We start from the raw sequence: 14,920 nt of genomic DNA, 5'->3' as shown, positions 1-14,920 counted from the left end.
GGTCCAGTTAAGTTTCTGGTCAATGGTGACCACCAGGATGTTGATGGTGGGGGATTCGGCAATGGTAATGCCGTTGAATGTCAAGGTGAGGTGGTTGGACTTTCTCATGTTGGAGATGGTCATTGCCTGGCATGAATGTTACTTGCCACTTATCAGCCCAAGCCTGGATTTTGTCCAGGTCTTGCTGCATGCAGGCACAGACTGCTTCATTATCTGAGGGGTTGCGAATTCAACTGATCAATGTGCAATCATCAGCGAACATCCCCATTTCTGACCTTATGATGGAGGGAAGGTCATTGTTGAAGCAGCTGAAGATGGTTGGGCCTAAGACATTGCCCTGAGGAACTCCTGCAGCAATGTCCTGGGGCTGAGATGATTGGCCTCCAACAACCACTACAATCTTCCTTTGTGCTAGGTATGACTCCAGCCACTGGTGAGTTTCCCCCCTGATTCCCATTGACTTCAATTTTACGAGGGCTCCTTGGTGCCACACTCAGTCAAATGCTGCCTCGATGTCAAGGGCAGTCACTCTCACCTCACCTCTGGAATTCAGCTCTTTTGTCCATGTTTGGACCAAGGCTGTAATGAGGTCTTGAGCCGAGTGGTCGTGGCGGAACCCAAACTGAGCATCGGTGAGCAAGTTATTGGTGAGTAAGTGCCGCTTGATCGCACTGTTGACGACACCTTCCATCACTTTGCTGATGATTGAGAGTAGGCTGATGGGGTGGTAATTGGCCGGATTGGATTTGTCCTCCTTTTTGTGGATAGGACATACCTGGGCAATTTTCCACATCGTCGGCTAGATGCCAGTGTTGTAGCTGTACTGGAACAGTTTGGCGAGAGGCGCGGCTAGTTCTGGAGCACAAGTCTTCAGCACTACAGCCGGGATGTTGTCGGGGCCCATAGCCTTTGTTGTATCCAGTGCACTCAGTCGTTTCTTGATATCACGTGGAGTGAATCGAATTGGCTGAAGACTGGCTTCTGTAATGGTGAGGATATCCGGAGGAGGCCGAGATGGATCATCCACTCGGCACTTCTGGCTGAAGATGGTTGCAATCACTTCAGCCTTGACTTTTGCACTCACGTGCTGGACTCTGCCATCACAGAGGATGGAGATGTTTACAGAGCCTCCTCCTCCCGTTAGTTGTTTAATTGTCCACCACCATTCACGACTGGATGTGGCAGGACTGCAGAGCTTTGATCTGATCTGTTGGTTGTGGAATCGCTTAGCTCTGTCTATAGAATGTTGCTTCCGCTGTTTAGCATGCATGTAGTCCTGAGCTGTAGCTTCACCAGGTTGGCACCTCATTTTTTAGGTACGCCTGGTGCAGCTCCTGGCATGCTCTTCTACATTCCTCATTGAACCAGGGTTGATCCCCTGGCTTGTTGGTAATGGTAGAGTGAGGAATGTGCCGGGCCATGAGGTTACAGATTGTGCTGGAATACAATTCTGCTGATGGCCCACAGCACCTCATGGATGCCCAGTTTTGAGCTGCTACATCTGTTTTGAATCTATCCCACTTAGCATGGTGATAGTGCCACACAACACGTTGCATGGTGTCCTCAGTGCGAAGACGGGACGTCGTCTCCACGAGGACTGTGCGGTGGTCACTTCTACCAATACTGTCATGGACAGATGCATCTACGACAGGTGGATTGGTGAGGATGAGGTCAAGTAGGTTTTTCCCCTCGTGTTGGTTCGCTCACCACCTGCCGCAGGCCCAGTCTGGCAGCTATGTCCTTCAGGACTCGGCCGGCTCAGTCAGTGGTGGTGCTACCGAGCCACTCTTGGTGATGGACATTGAAGTCCCCCACCCAGAGTACATTCTGTGCCCTTCCTACCCTCAGTGCTTCCTCCAAGTGGTGCTCAACATGGAGAAGGACTGATTCATCAGCAGAGGGAGGACGGTAGGTGGTAATCAGCAGGAGGTGTCCTTGCCCATGTTTGACCTGATGCCATGAGATTTCATAGGGTCCGGAGTCAATGTTGAGGATTCCCAGGGCCACTCCCTCCTGTACTGCCACCTCTTGTGGGTCTGTCCTGCTGGTGGGACAGGACATACCCAAGGATGGTGATGGAAGAGTCTGGGACATTGGCTGAAAGGTATGATTCTGTGAGTATGGCTATGTCAGGCTGTTGCTTGACTCCTCTGTGGGACAGCTCTCCCAATTTTGGCACAAGTTCCCAGATGTTTGTCAGGAGGACTTTGCAGGGTCGACTGGGCTTGGTTTGCCTTTGTCGTGTCCGGTGCCTAGTGGTCCGTCCGGTTTTATTCTTATGATTACATTTTTAGCAAGATTTTTACAACAGTGTGGGTTGCTGGGCCATTTCAGAGGGCAATTAAGAATCAACCACATTGCTGTGGGTCTGGAGTCACATATAGGCCAGACCGGGTAAGGACGACAGGTTTCCTTCCCTAAAGGGCAATAGTGAACCAGATGGGTTTTTACGACAATCCGGTCGTTTCATGGCAAAGATCAGTGATACTAGTTTTTTTCTTATTCAAGATTTTATTTAATTCTTCAGCTGCCGTGGCAGGATTTGAACTCATGACTCCGGATTAGTCGTCCAGGTCTCTGGATTAATAGTCCAGTAACATAACCACTATGCTACCGTACCCGATGATAATATTAACTGGGATACAAACAGTGTGAAGTGTACACAGCACACAAAATTCAGGAGAACATTTTCAGCAAGTATGTAACAAGCCCAACGAGGGAGGGGGTAGTTCTGGATTTAGTTTTACGAAATGAAGCTGGGCAGGTGGAAGGAGTATCAGTGGGAGGGCATTTTGGTGGCAGTGATCATAACTCAGTTAGATTTAGCATAAATATGGAAAAGGACAAAGATAGAACAGGAGTTGAAGTTCTCAATTGGGGAAAGGCCAATTTTACCAAACTGAGAACTGATTTAGCAAAAATGGACTGGAAACAGCTACTTGAAGGTAAATCAATGGCAGAGAAGTGGGAGGCATTCAAGGGGAAGATTCAAGGGGTTCAGAGTAAACATGTTCCCACAAAGAAAAAGGGTGGGACTGCCAAATCTCAAGCCCCCTGGATGTCAAGGAGCATACAGGGTAAGATAAGGCAAAAAAAGGGAAGCTTATGTCAGACACCAAGAGCTCAATACTACAGAAAGCCTAGTAGTGTAGAAAGTGCAGGGATGAAATTAAAAAGGAAATTAGGAAAGCAAAGAGAGGGCGTGAAAAAAATATTGGCAAGTAAAATCAAGGAAAACCCAAAGACGTTTTATAAATACATTAAGAGCAAGAGGATAACCATGGAAAGAGTAGGGCCTATTAGAGACCAAAAAGGTAACCGATGTGTGGAGGTGGAAGATGTTCAAATGGTTTTTAATGAACACTTTGCGTCTGTCTTCACACAAGAGAGGGACGATGGAGACATTGTAAATAAGGAGGAGGAGTGTGAAATATTGGATGGGATAAACATAGTGAGAAAGGAAGTATTAAGGGGATTAGCATCTTTGGAAGTAGATAAATCGTCAGGCCCGGATGAAATGTATCCCAGGCTGTTAAAAGAAACAAGGGAGGAAATAGCGGAGGCTCTGACCATTATTTTCCAATCCTCCCTGGATACAGGGGCATGGTGCCGGAGGTTTGGAGGACTGCTAACGTTGTACCGTTGTTTAAAAAGGGAGAGGGGAATAGACCGAGTAATTAGAGGCCAGTCAGTCTAACCTTGGTGGTGGCAAATTATTGGAATCAATTCTGAGGGACAGAATAAACCGTCTCTTAGAAAGGCACAGATTAATCAACGACAGTCAGCATGGATTTGTTAAGGGAAGGTCGTGTCTGGCTAACTTAAATGAATTTTTTGAGGCAGTAACAAGGAGGGTTGATGATGGTAGTGCGTTTGATGTAGTCGACATGGATTTTAGCAAGGCTTTTGACAAAGTCCAACATGGCAGACTGGTCAAAAAAATACAAGCCCATGGGATCCAAGGGAAAGTGGCAAGTTGGTTCCACAATTGGCTCAGTGGCATGAAGCAAAGGATAATGGTCACTGGGTGTTTGTGACTGGGTGGCTGTTTCCAGTGGGGTTCCACAGGACTCAGTCAGAGGTCCCTTGCTTTTTGTGGTATATTGTAATGATTTGGACTTAAATGTAGGGGGCATAATTAAGAAGTTTGCAGATGATATAAAAATTGGCCATGTGGTTGATAGCGAGGAGGAAAGTGTAGACTGCAGGAAGATATCACTGGACTTGTCAGGTGGGCCGAAAAGTGACAAATGGAATTCAATCTGGACAAGTGTGAGGTGATGCATTTGGGGAGGGCAAACAAGGCAAGAGAATATACAATAAATGGGAGGATACTGAGAGGTGTAGAGGAAGTGAGGGATCTTGGAGTGCATGTCCACAGATCCCTGAAGGTAGCAGGACAGGTAAATAAGGTGGTTAAGAAAGCAAAACGGGATAGTTTCCTTTATTAGCTGAGGCACAGAATATAAGAGCAGGGAGTTTATGCTAGAACTGTATAAAACATTAGTTAGGCCACAGCTTGAGTACTGCATACAGTTCTGGTCACCACATCACAGGATGTAATTGCACTCGGGAGGGTACAGAGGAGATTTACGAGCATGTTGCCAGGGCTGGAGAATTTTAGCTATGAGGAAAGATTGGATCGGCTCGGGTTGTTCTCTTTGGAACAAAGGAGGCTGAGGGGTGATTTAATTGAGATGTGCAATATTATAAAGGGGCTAGATAGAGTGGATAGGAAAGACCTATCTCAACTGGCAGAGAGGTCAATAACCAGGGACCATAGATTTTAAGTGATTGGAGAAGGATTAGAGGGGAGCTGAGGAAATTTTTTTTCACCGAGAGGATGGTGAGTGTCTGGAGCTCAGTGCCTGAAAGGGTGGTAGAGGCTGAAACCCTCATCACATTTAAAAAGTACTTGGATATGCAATTGATATGCCATAACCTACAAGGCTACGGACCAAGTGCTAGAAAGTGGGATTTGGCTGGGTGGCTCATTTTCAGCCGGTGCGGACACGACAGGCCAAATGGCCTCCATCTGTGCCGTAAATTTTCTATGTTTCTATTTCTATGATTCTATCTTTTGCACTCACGTGCTGGGCTTTGCCATCATTAAGGATGGGGATGTTCATGGAGCCTCCTCATCCGGTAGATGCTTAATTGTCCACCGCCATTCATGACTGGATAAGGCAGGACTTGAACCATTGGTTGTGGGATCACTTTGCTCTATCTAAAGCATGCTGCTTCCGCTGTTTAAGTGGACATGTCGTCCTGTGTTATAGCTTCACCAGGTTGGCACCTCATTTTCAGGTACACCTGGTGCTGCTACCTGGCACCTGTAATGCTCTTCTATTCTCATCATTGAGCCAGGGCTGGTCATCTAGCTTGATGGTGATGGGGGAAGTGAGGGATATGCTAGGCCATGAGATTAGATTGTGGTGCAATACAATTCTGCTGCTGCTGATGGCCCACACGGCCTCATGGATGCCCAGTTTTGAGCTGCTAGATCTTATCTTAATCTGTCCCACTTAGCACGGTGTTAGTGCCACGTGACATGATGGAGGGCATCATCACTGTGAAGACGGGACTTGGTCTCCACTAAGACTGTGCGTGGTCACTCCTACCAAGACCATCATGCACGGATACATCTGCGACAGGTAGATTGGTGAGGACGATGTCAAGTGGGTTATTGGTGTTGGTTCCCTCATCACCTGCCGCAAGCCCAGTCTGACAGCTACGTTATTCGCGACTCTACCACCTCGATCATTGGTGGTACTACCGAGCCACTCTTGGTAATGGACATTGAAGTCCCCCACGCAGAGTACATTCTGTGCCCTTGCTACCTTCAGTGCTTCCTCCAAGTGGTATTCAGCAGGAAAGAGTCCGGATTCATCAGCTGAGGGAGGGTGGCAGGTGGTAATCAGCAGGAAGTTTCCATACCCATGTTTGACCTGAAGCCATAAGACTTCATGGGGTCCAGAGTTAATGTTAAGGACTCCCAAGGCTACTCCCACCTGACAGTACATCTGGTGGGTCTGTCCTGCCGGTGGGACAGACATATCCAGGGATGGTGATGGAGGAGACTGGGACATTGACTGATAGTCATACTCTCAGAATCTTACCTACGTCAGGTTGTTGCTTGAATAGTCTGTGGGGAAACTCTCCCAACGTTGACACCAATCCCCAAATATTAGTGAAGAGGACTTTGCAGGGTCAACTGGGTTGGGTGTGCCTTCGTCGTGTCCTAATTTGATGCCGAGATCGCAGCTGAATGGTCATCCAGTTTTATTATTCTTAATCTATGTAGCAGTATGATACAACTGAGTGACTTGCTCGGCCACTTCAGAAGGCAGTTAAGAGCCAACTACGTTGGTGTGGGACTGGAGTTACATATAGGCCAGACATGGTAAGGACATCAGGTTTCCTTTCCTAAAGCACATTAGTGAACCAGTTGGGTTTTTACAACAATCCGACAGCTTCATGGTCACTTTACTGATACCAGCTTTTTAGTTTCCAGATTTATGTATTTAACGGAATTCAAATTCTCAAACTGCTATAGTTTGAACTCACATTCATCAAATTATTAGTCCAGGCCTCTGAATTACTAATTCAGTAACATAACCATTAGGCTAACTGCTTTAACTATCAACGTATATAAAATTAAAAGCAGAATCTATGACTTTAAAATTATCCCCCCACTCTTTTATCCTACTTCACCTGAAAACTACACTTGATCTTCTTGACTCCTTGTGTGCAATGCTATAGGCGATCGAATATAAAAATCCATGGAGAGACTAGCCCAAGAGGTCATATAGTTCACACATAGCGTGTGTGCGCGCGCGCGCGAGCGAGAGAGAGGCAAGAGAAGGATATCGAAGTCTCAAATAAAATTTGCACATGGGAACAATAAGAATGAAAAAAATTCAGTTTTAAAAAAAAAAGCTTCTGACCAAAAGAACAAAACTATAACATTTTGAAACAATGCAACTGCACATGCATAAAATATTGGCAGAGTGTTGACTGGAAAAATTGCAGAACAAATGCCTTACTTTATATTCAAGCCACAAGCAGCACAGTTGGAAAACAAAAAAGGATCAAAGCAAAAAATAAAATATGGATTTTTTAAAAAATGCATATGTGGAGAGGATGGAATCCTATTTGATTTAGCCAGATTTCAAACTTAGGAAAAATTTGCAAGTCAAAAACAGAAGCAGGAGAGTTGGAAATAATTAGCAGGAGGCATCAAAAGAAAGAAAAATGAACATAGAACAGAGTTTTAAAAGCAATAATATGAGCGCACAACTGCCTACGGTCACCTAGGGGTAAGCAGGTTCAGATCCGATCAAGCCCGATTTAAAACTAGAGCAAAATTTGCCGATTGACAAGGAAAAAAGAAACAGCAAAGCTGGAAATTGTAGAACAGCAGGAAATCGATATAAAAAAATGGCGCTTTTTTTTTGCAACGACTATCTGACTTCCCAGTACTTTCCCTACCACATTCCCCTCATCAGCTCAGACTCAAAATGTGAAGAACTCAGCGACGTTTTTGTATCCAAAATTGAAGCTATCTGCATTGTTGCTGGCCCCCAATCAGCCCACTCTCCCAAACTCCCAGCTCCCCCAACATGTGCCCCCCATCAGGTTCCCTTACGCTTCCCCTTCTTTGTAGTTTATCCCCGATCTCCCATTCTGTCATGATGTGGAGATGCCGGTGATGGACTGGGGTTGACAATTGTAAACAATTTTACAACACCAGGTTATAGTCCAGCAATTTTATTTTAAATTCGCAAGCTTTCGGAGGCTATCTCCTTCCTCAGGTGAACGATGTGGAAATGAAATCCTCGAAATGAAGTCGCATTTATAATTCACAGAACAATGCTTGGTGATTACAGACAGTTTTTTCAACTGCCCGTTGCCAAGGCAATCAGTGTGCAGACAGACAGGTGTTACCTGCCAGGTCTCAGAATATACAAATCACCAAAAAAAACAACAAACAAAAAAAAACAGAGATAGAGAGGTAGAAACATAGAAAAGACAGCAACTGACCCGTTATATTAAAAACAGATAACATTTGTTCGCTGGTGGGGTAACGTGTAGCGTGACATGAACCCAAGATCCCGGTTGAGGCCGTCCTCATGGGTGCGGAACTTGGCTATCAATTTCTGCTCGACGATTTTGCGTTGTCGTGTGTCTCGAAGGCCGCCTTGGAGTACGCTTACCCGAAGGTCGGTGGATGAATGTCCATAACTGCTGAAGTGTTCCCCGACTGGGAGGGAACCCTCCTGTTTGGCGATTGTTGCGCGGTGTCCGTTCATCCGTTGTCGCAGTGTCTGCATGGTCTCGCCAATGTACCATGCTCTGGGGCATCCTTTCCTGCAACGTATGAGGTAGACAACGTTGGCCGAGTCACAGGAGTATGAACCATGCACCTGGTGGGTGGTGTCCTCTCGTGTGATGGTGGTATCTGTGTCGATGATCTGGCATGTCTTGCAGAGGTTACCGCGGCAGGGTTGTGTGGTGTCGTGGACGCTGTTCTCTTGAAAGCTAGGTAATTTGCTGCGAACGATGGTCTGTTTGAGGTTGGGTGGCTGTTTGAAGGCGAGGAGTGGAGGTGTGGGGATGGCCATAGCGAGGTGTTCGTCGTCATTGATGACATGTTGAAGGCTGCGGAGAACATGGCGTAGTTTCTCCGTTCCGGGGAAGTACTGGACGACAAAGGGTACTCTGTTGGTTGCGTCCCGTGTTAGTCTCCTGAGGAGGTCTATGCGATTTTTTGCTGTGGCCCGTCGGAACTGTCGATCGATGAGTCGAGCGTCATATCCCGTTCTTACTAGGGCGTCTTTCAGCGTCTGTAGGTGTCCATCGCGTTCCTCCTCGTCTGAGCAGACCCTGTGTATTCGCAGGGCCTGTCCAGAGGGGATGGCCTCTTTGACGTGGTTAGGGTGGAAGCTGGAAAAGTGGAGCATCGTGAGGTTGTCCGTGGGCTTGCGGTAGAGTGAGGTGCTGAGGTGCCCGTCTTTGATGGAGATTCGAGTGTCCAAGAAAGAAACTGATTCTGAGGAGTAGTCCATGGTGAGCTTGATGGTGGGATGGAACTTGTTGATGTTATCATCCCACCCACCATTCATTCCATCCCACCATCAAGCTCACCATGGACTACTACTGCGACAACGGATGAACGGACACCGCGCAACAATCGCCAAACAGGAGGGTTCTCTCCCAGTCGGGGAACACTTCAGCAGTCAAGGACATTCAGCCACCGACCTTCGGGTAAGCGTACTCCAAGGCGGCCTTCGAGACACACGACAACGCAAAATTGTCGAGCAGAAATTGATAGCCAAGTTCCGCACCCATGAGGACGGCCTCAACCGGGATCTTGGGTTCATGTCACGCTGCACGTTATCCCACCAGCGAACAAATGTTATCTGTTTTTAATATAACGGGTCAGTTGCTGTCTTTTCTATGTTTCTACCTCTCTATCTCTGTTTTTTTTTGTTTGTTGTTTTTTTTGGTGATTTGTATATTCTGAGACCTGGCAGGTAACACCTGTCTGTCTGCACACTGATTGCCTTGGCAACGGGCAGTTGAAAAAACTGTCTGTAATCACCAAGCATTGTTCTGTGAATTATAAATGCGACTTCATTTCACCTGAGGAAGGAGGTAGCCTCCGAAAGCTTGCGAATTTAAAATAAAATTGCTGGACTATAACCTGGTGTTGTAAAATTGTTTACAATTCCCATTCTGTCCACTTATCTCATTTACAAAACCCAGCACCCGTTTCCTTGAACCTCTCTCATCCCACTCCAGATCATCCAACTTCCTCTTCTCACCCCAAAACTTGCTATCAATGCATCTCTTGTCAAGTCCTATCACCCTCTTTCAAAACCACCATTATTACTCCCCTCAAGAAACTGATCCTAAACTCCTCCACTCTCTCCAACTTCTGCCTCATCTCAAACCTTCTTTCCCTCTTCAAAGACCTAGAAGATGTTATTGCATTGTAACTATTCTCCCAATTCTCTCACCATTTCCTATTAGTCTTTCCAATCTGGTTTCTGCCCTACCTATCGTATCAATATCATACTGGTCAAAGTCGCGAATTACTTCCTATCCAGTGCTCCGCAGCTCTGTGTCACCTTTAACCCACAGGGACAAGGTGTTTTATTTTTGGAAGAGGAGCAGATGATGGCCATTTTGAAAGGGAGGAGGCCAGGGTAGGAAGTTGAGTGGTCAGTAGTTTAGTGGGAATGGGGTCAAGGGAGCAGGTCGTGGGTCTCATGGACGAGATCGGGGATGCGCAAGAACGTAGGTCTCTAGATTTGACGATTGCAATGCTGTCCTGGCCGGCTTCCCATCTTCCACCCTCCATGAACTTGAGCTCATCCAAAACTCTGCTGCTCATATCCGAACTCGCACCTAGTCCCATTCACCCATCACCCCTGTGCTCGCTGAACTACATTGGCGCCCAGTCCAGGAACACCCCGATTTTAAAATTCTCATCCATGTTTTCAAATCCCTCCATGGCCTCACCCCTCCCTATCTCAGAAACCTCCTTCATCCCAACAACCCTCCAAGATCTCTGCTTTCCTCCAATTTTTGCCTTGAGCGCATCCCCGATTTTAATCATTCCACCATTGGCGGCATGTCTTCAGCTGCCATGGCCCTAAGCTCTGGAATCCCCTCCCTAAACCTCTCCGCCTCTCTACCTCCATCTCCTCCTTTAAGACGCTCCTTAAAACCTACCTCTGACCAAGCTTTTGGTCACCTGTCCTAATATCATAGGGTACGGTAGCATAGTGGTTATGTTACTGGGCGAGTAATCCAGAGGCCTGGACTAAAATCCAGAGTCATGAGTTCAAATCCCGCCACGGCAGCTGGCGAATTTAAATTCAATTAATTAATTAAATTCAATTAATTAAATAAAAATCTGGAATTAAAATACTAGTATCAGTAATGATGGCCATGAAACGACCGGATTGTCGTAAAAACCCATCTGGTTCACTAATGTCCTTTAGGGAAGGAAGCCTGCCGCCCTTACCCGGTCTGGCCTATATGTGACTCCAGACCCACAGCAATGTGGTTGATTCTTAATTGCCCTCTGAAATGGCCGAGCAAGCCACTCAGTTGTAAAATCTCGCTACGAAAAGTCAGAATAAGAATAAAACCGGACGGACCACCCGGCGTCGGACCACTAGGCACCGGACACGACAACAGCAAAACACCAAGCCCAGTCGACCCTGCAAGGTCCTCCTTACTAACATCTGGGGACTTGTGCCAAAATTGGGAGAGCTGTCCCACAGACTAGTCAAGCAACAGCCTGACATAGCCATACTCACAGAATCATATCTTTCAGCCAACGTCCCAGACTCTTCCATCACCATCCCTGGGTATGTCCTGTCCCACCGGCAGGACAGACCCACCAGAGGTGGCGGTACAGTGATATACAGTCAGGAGGGAGTGGCCCTGGGAGTCCTCAACATTGACTCTGGACCCCATGAAATCTCATGGCATCAGGTCAAACATGGGCAAGGAAACCTCCTGCTGATTACCAACTACCGTCCTCCCTCAGCTGATGAATCAGTCCTCCTCCATGTTGAACACCACTTGGAGGAAGCACTGAGGGTAGCAAGGGCACAAAATGTACTCTGGGTGGGGGACTTCAATGTCCATCACCAAGAGTGGCTCGGTAGCACCACTACTGACCGAGCTGGCCGAGTCCTGAAGGACATAGCTGCTAGACTGGGCCTGCGGCAGGTGGTGAGCGAACCAACACGAGGGAAAAACTTACTTGACCTCGTCCTCACCAATCTACCTGTCGCAAATGCATCTGTCCATGACAGTATTGGTAGGAGTGACCACCGCACAGTCCTCGTGGAGATGAAATCCCGTCTTCGCACTGAGGGCACCATCCAACGTGTTATGTGGCACTACCACCGTGCTAAATGGGATAGATTCAGAACAGATCTAGCAGCTCAAAACTGGGCATCCATGAGGCGCTGTGGGCCATCAGCAGCAGCAGAATTGTATTCCAGCACAATCTGTAACCTCATGGCCCGGCATATTCCTCACTCTACCATTACCAACAAGCCAGGGGATCAACCCTGGTTCAATGAGGAGTGTAGAAGAGCATGCCAGGAGCAGCACCAGGCATACCTAAAAATGAGGTGCCAACCTGGTGAAGCTACAACTCAGGACTACATGCATGCTAAACAGCGGAAGCAACATGCTATAGACAGAGCTACGCGATTCCACAACCAACGGATCAGATCAAAGCTCTGCAGTCCTGCCACATCCAGTCGTGAATGGTGGAGGACAATTAAACAACTAACGGGAGGAGGAGGCTCTGCAAACATCCCCATTCTCAATGATGGCCTCGAGTGCAAAAGACAAGGCTGAAGCGTTTGCAACTATCTTCAGCCAGAAGTGCCGAGTGGATAATCCATCTCAACCTCCTCCCGATATTCCCACCATCACGGAAGCCAGTCTTCGGCCAATTCGATTCACTCCACGTGATATCAAGAAACAGCTGAGTGCACTGGATACAGCAAAGGCTATGGGCCCTGACAACATCCCAGCTGTAGTGCTGAAGTCTTGTGCTCCAGAACTAGCTGCGCCTCTAGCCAAGCTGTTCCAGTACAGCTACAACACTGGCATCCACCCGACAATGTGGAAAATTGCCCAGGTATGTCCTGTCCACAAAAAGCAGGACAAATCCAATCCGGCCAATTACCGCCCCATCAGTCTACTCTCAATCATCAGCAAAGTGATGGAAGGTGTCGTCGACAGTGCTATCAAGCGGCACTTACTCACCAATAACCTGCTCACCGATGCTCAGTTTGGGTTCCGCCAGGACCACTCGGCTCCAGACCTCATTACAGCCTTGGTCCAAACATGGACAAAAGAGCTGAATTCCAGAGGTGAGGTGAGAGTGACTGCCCTTGACATCAAGGCAGCATTTGACCGAGTGTGGCACCAAGGAGCCCCTGTAAAATTGAAGTCAATGGGAATCAGGGGGAAAACTCTCCAGTGGCTGGAGTCATACCTAGCACAAAGGAAGATGGTAGTGGTTGTTGGAGGCCAATCATCTCAGCCCCAGGGCATTGCTGCAGGAGTTCCTCAGGATGTGGAGATGCCGGTGATGGACTGGGGTTGACAATTGTAAACAATTTTACAACACCAAGTTATAGTCCAGCAATTTTATTTTAAATTCACAAGCTTTCGGAGATTTTCTCCTTCCTCAGGCAAATGTTTCAAGAGCTCCTTGAAGCCTACGCATTTATACATATAGAACAATACATGGTGTTTACAGACTGCCCCTGCAACTGCCCGTTGCCAAGGCAATCACCGTGTTCAGACAGAGAGGTGTCACCTGCAGAACCCCCGAATACACATTCAACAAAAAAACAAACAGGGAAAAAAAAGAGAAAAAAAACACAGAGAGAGGCAGAAACATCCGGAAGGCAGAGAGAGCCAGCAAATGACCCATTATATTAAAAACAGATAACATTTGTTCGCTGGTGGGGTAACGTGTAGCGTGACATGAACCCAAGATCCCGGTTGAGGCCGTCCTCATGGGTGCGGAACTTGGCTATCAATTTCTGCTCGACGATTTTGCGTTGTCGTGTGTCTCGAAGGCCGCCTTGGAGTACGCTTACCCGAAGGTCGGTGGATGAATGTCCATGACTGCTGAAGTGTTCCCCGACTGGGAGGGGAACACTCTCTCTGCCTTCCGGATGTTTCTGCCTCTCTCTGTGTTTTTTTTCTCTGTTTTTTTTCCCTGTTTGTTTTTTTGTTGAATGTGTATTCGGGGGTTCTGCAGGTGACACCTCTCTGTCTGAACACGGTGATTGCCTTGGCAACGGGCAGTTGCAGGGGCAGTCTGTAAACACCATGTATTGTTCTATATGTATAAATGCGTAGGCTTCAAGGAGCTCTTGAAACATTTGCCTGAGGAAGGAGAAAATCTCCGAAAGCTTGTGAATTTAAAATAAAATTGCTGGACTATAACTTGGTGTTGTAAAATTGTTTACAGGAGTTCCTCAGGGCAGTGTCCTAGGCCCAACCATCTTCAGCTGCTTCATCAATGACCTTCCCTCCATCATAAGGTCAGAAATGGGGATGTTCGCTGATGACTGCACAGTGTTCAGTTCCATTCGCAACCCCTCAGATAATGAAGAAGTCCGAGCCTGCATGCAGCAAGACCTGGACAACATCCAGGCTTGGGCTCATAAGTGGCAAGTAACATTCGCGCCAGATAAGTGCCAGGCAATGACCATCTCCAACAAGAGAGAGTCTAACCACCTCCCCTTGACATTCAACGGCATTACCATCGCCGAATCCCCCACCATCAACATCCTGGTGGTCACCATTGACCAGAAACTTAACTGGACCAGCCATATAAATACTGTGGCTATGAGAGCAGGTCAGAGGCTGGGTATTCTGCGGCGAGTGACTCACCTCCTGACTCCCCAAAGCCTTTCCACCATCTACAAGGCACAAGTCAGGAGTGTGATGGAATACTCTCCACTTGCCTGGATGAGTACAGCTCCAACAACACTCAAGAAGCTCGACACCATCCAAGATAAAGCAGCCTGCTTGATTGGCACCCCATCCACCACCCTAAACATTCACTCCCTTCACCACAGGCGCACTGTGGCTGCAGTGTGCACCATCCACAGGATGCACTGCAGCAACTCGCCAAGGCTTCTTCGACAGCACCTCCCAAACCCGCGACCTCTACCACCTAGAAGGACAAGGGCAGCAGGCGCATGGGAACAACACCACCTGCACGTTCCCCTCCAAGTCACACACCATCCCGACTTGGAAATATATCGCCGTTCCTTCATTGTCGCTGGGTCAAAATCCTGGAACTCCCTTCCTAACAGCACTGTGGGAGAACCGTCACCACACGGACTGCAGCGGT

General features: G+C 47.6%; 1 protein-coding gene across 3 annotated transcripts in view; it reads right to left on the bottom strand.

Moving 5' to 3' along the window:
• zgc:153039 overlaps window positions 1–14,920 on the bottom strand; it is a 128,360-nt gene that overhangs the window by 42,954 nt on the left and 70,486 nt on the right. The gene's annotated exons all lie outside the window — the stretch shown is intronic.

The sequence above is a fragment of the Heptranchias perlo genome, chromosome 13 (genome assembly GCF_035084215.1).
Source record: "Heptranchias perlo isolate sHepPer1 chromosome 13, sHepPer1.hap1, whole genome shotgun sequence".
Classification (NCBI taxonomy): Eukaryota; Metazoa; Chordata; class Chondrichthyes; order Hexanchiformes; family Hexanchidae; genus Heptranchias; species Heptranchias perlo.
The sequence above is the reverse complement of the archived record's forward strand: the minus strand, read 5'-3'. Positions and strand labels throughout refer to the sequence as shown.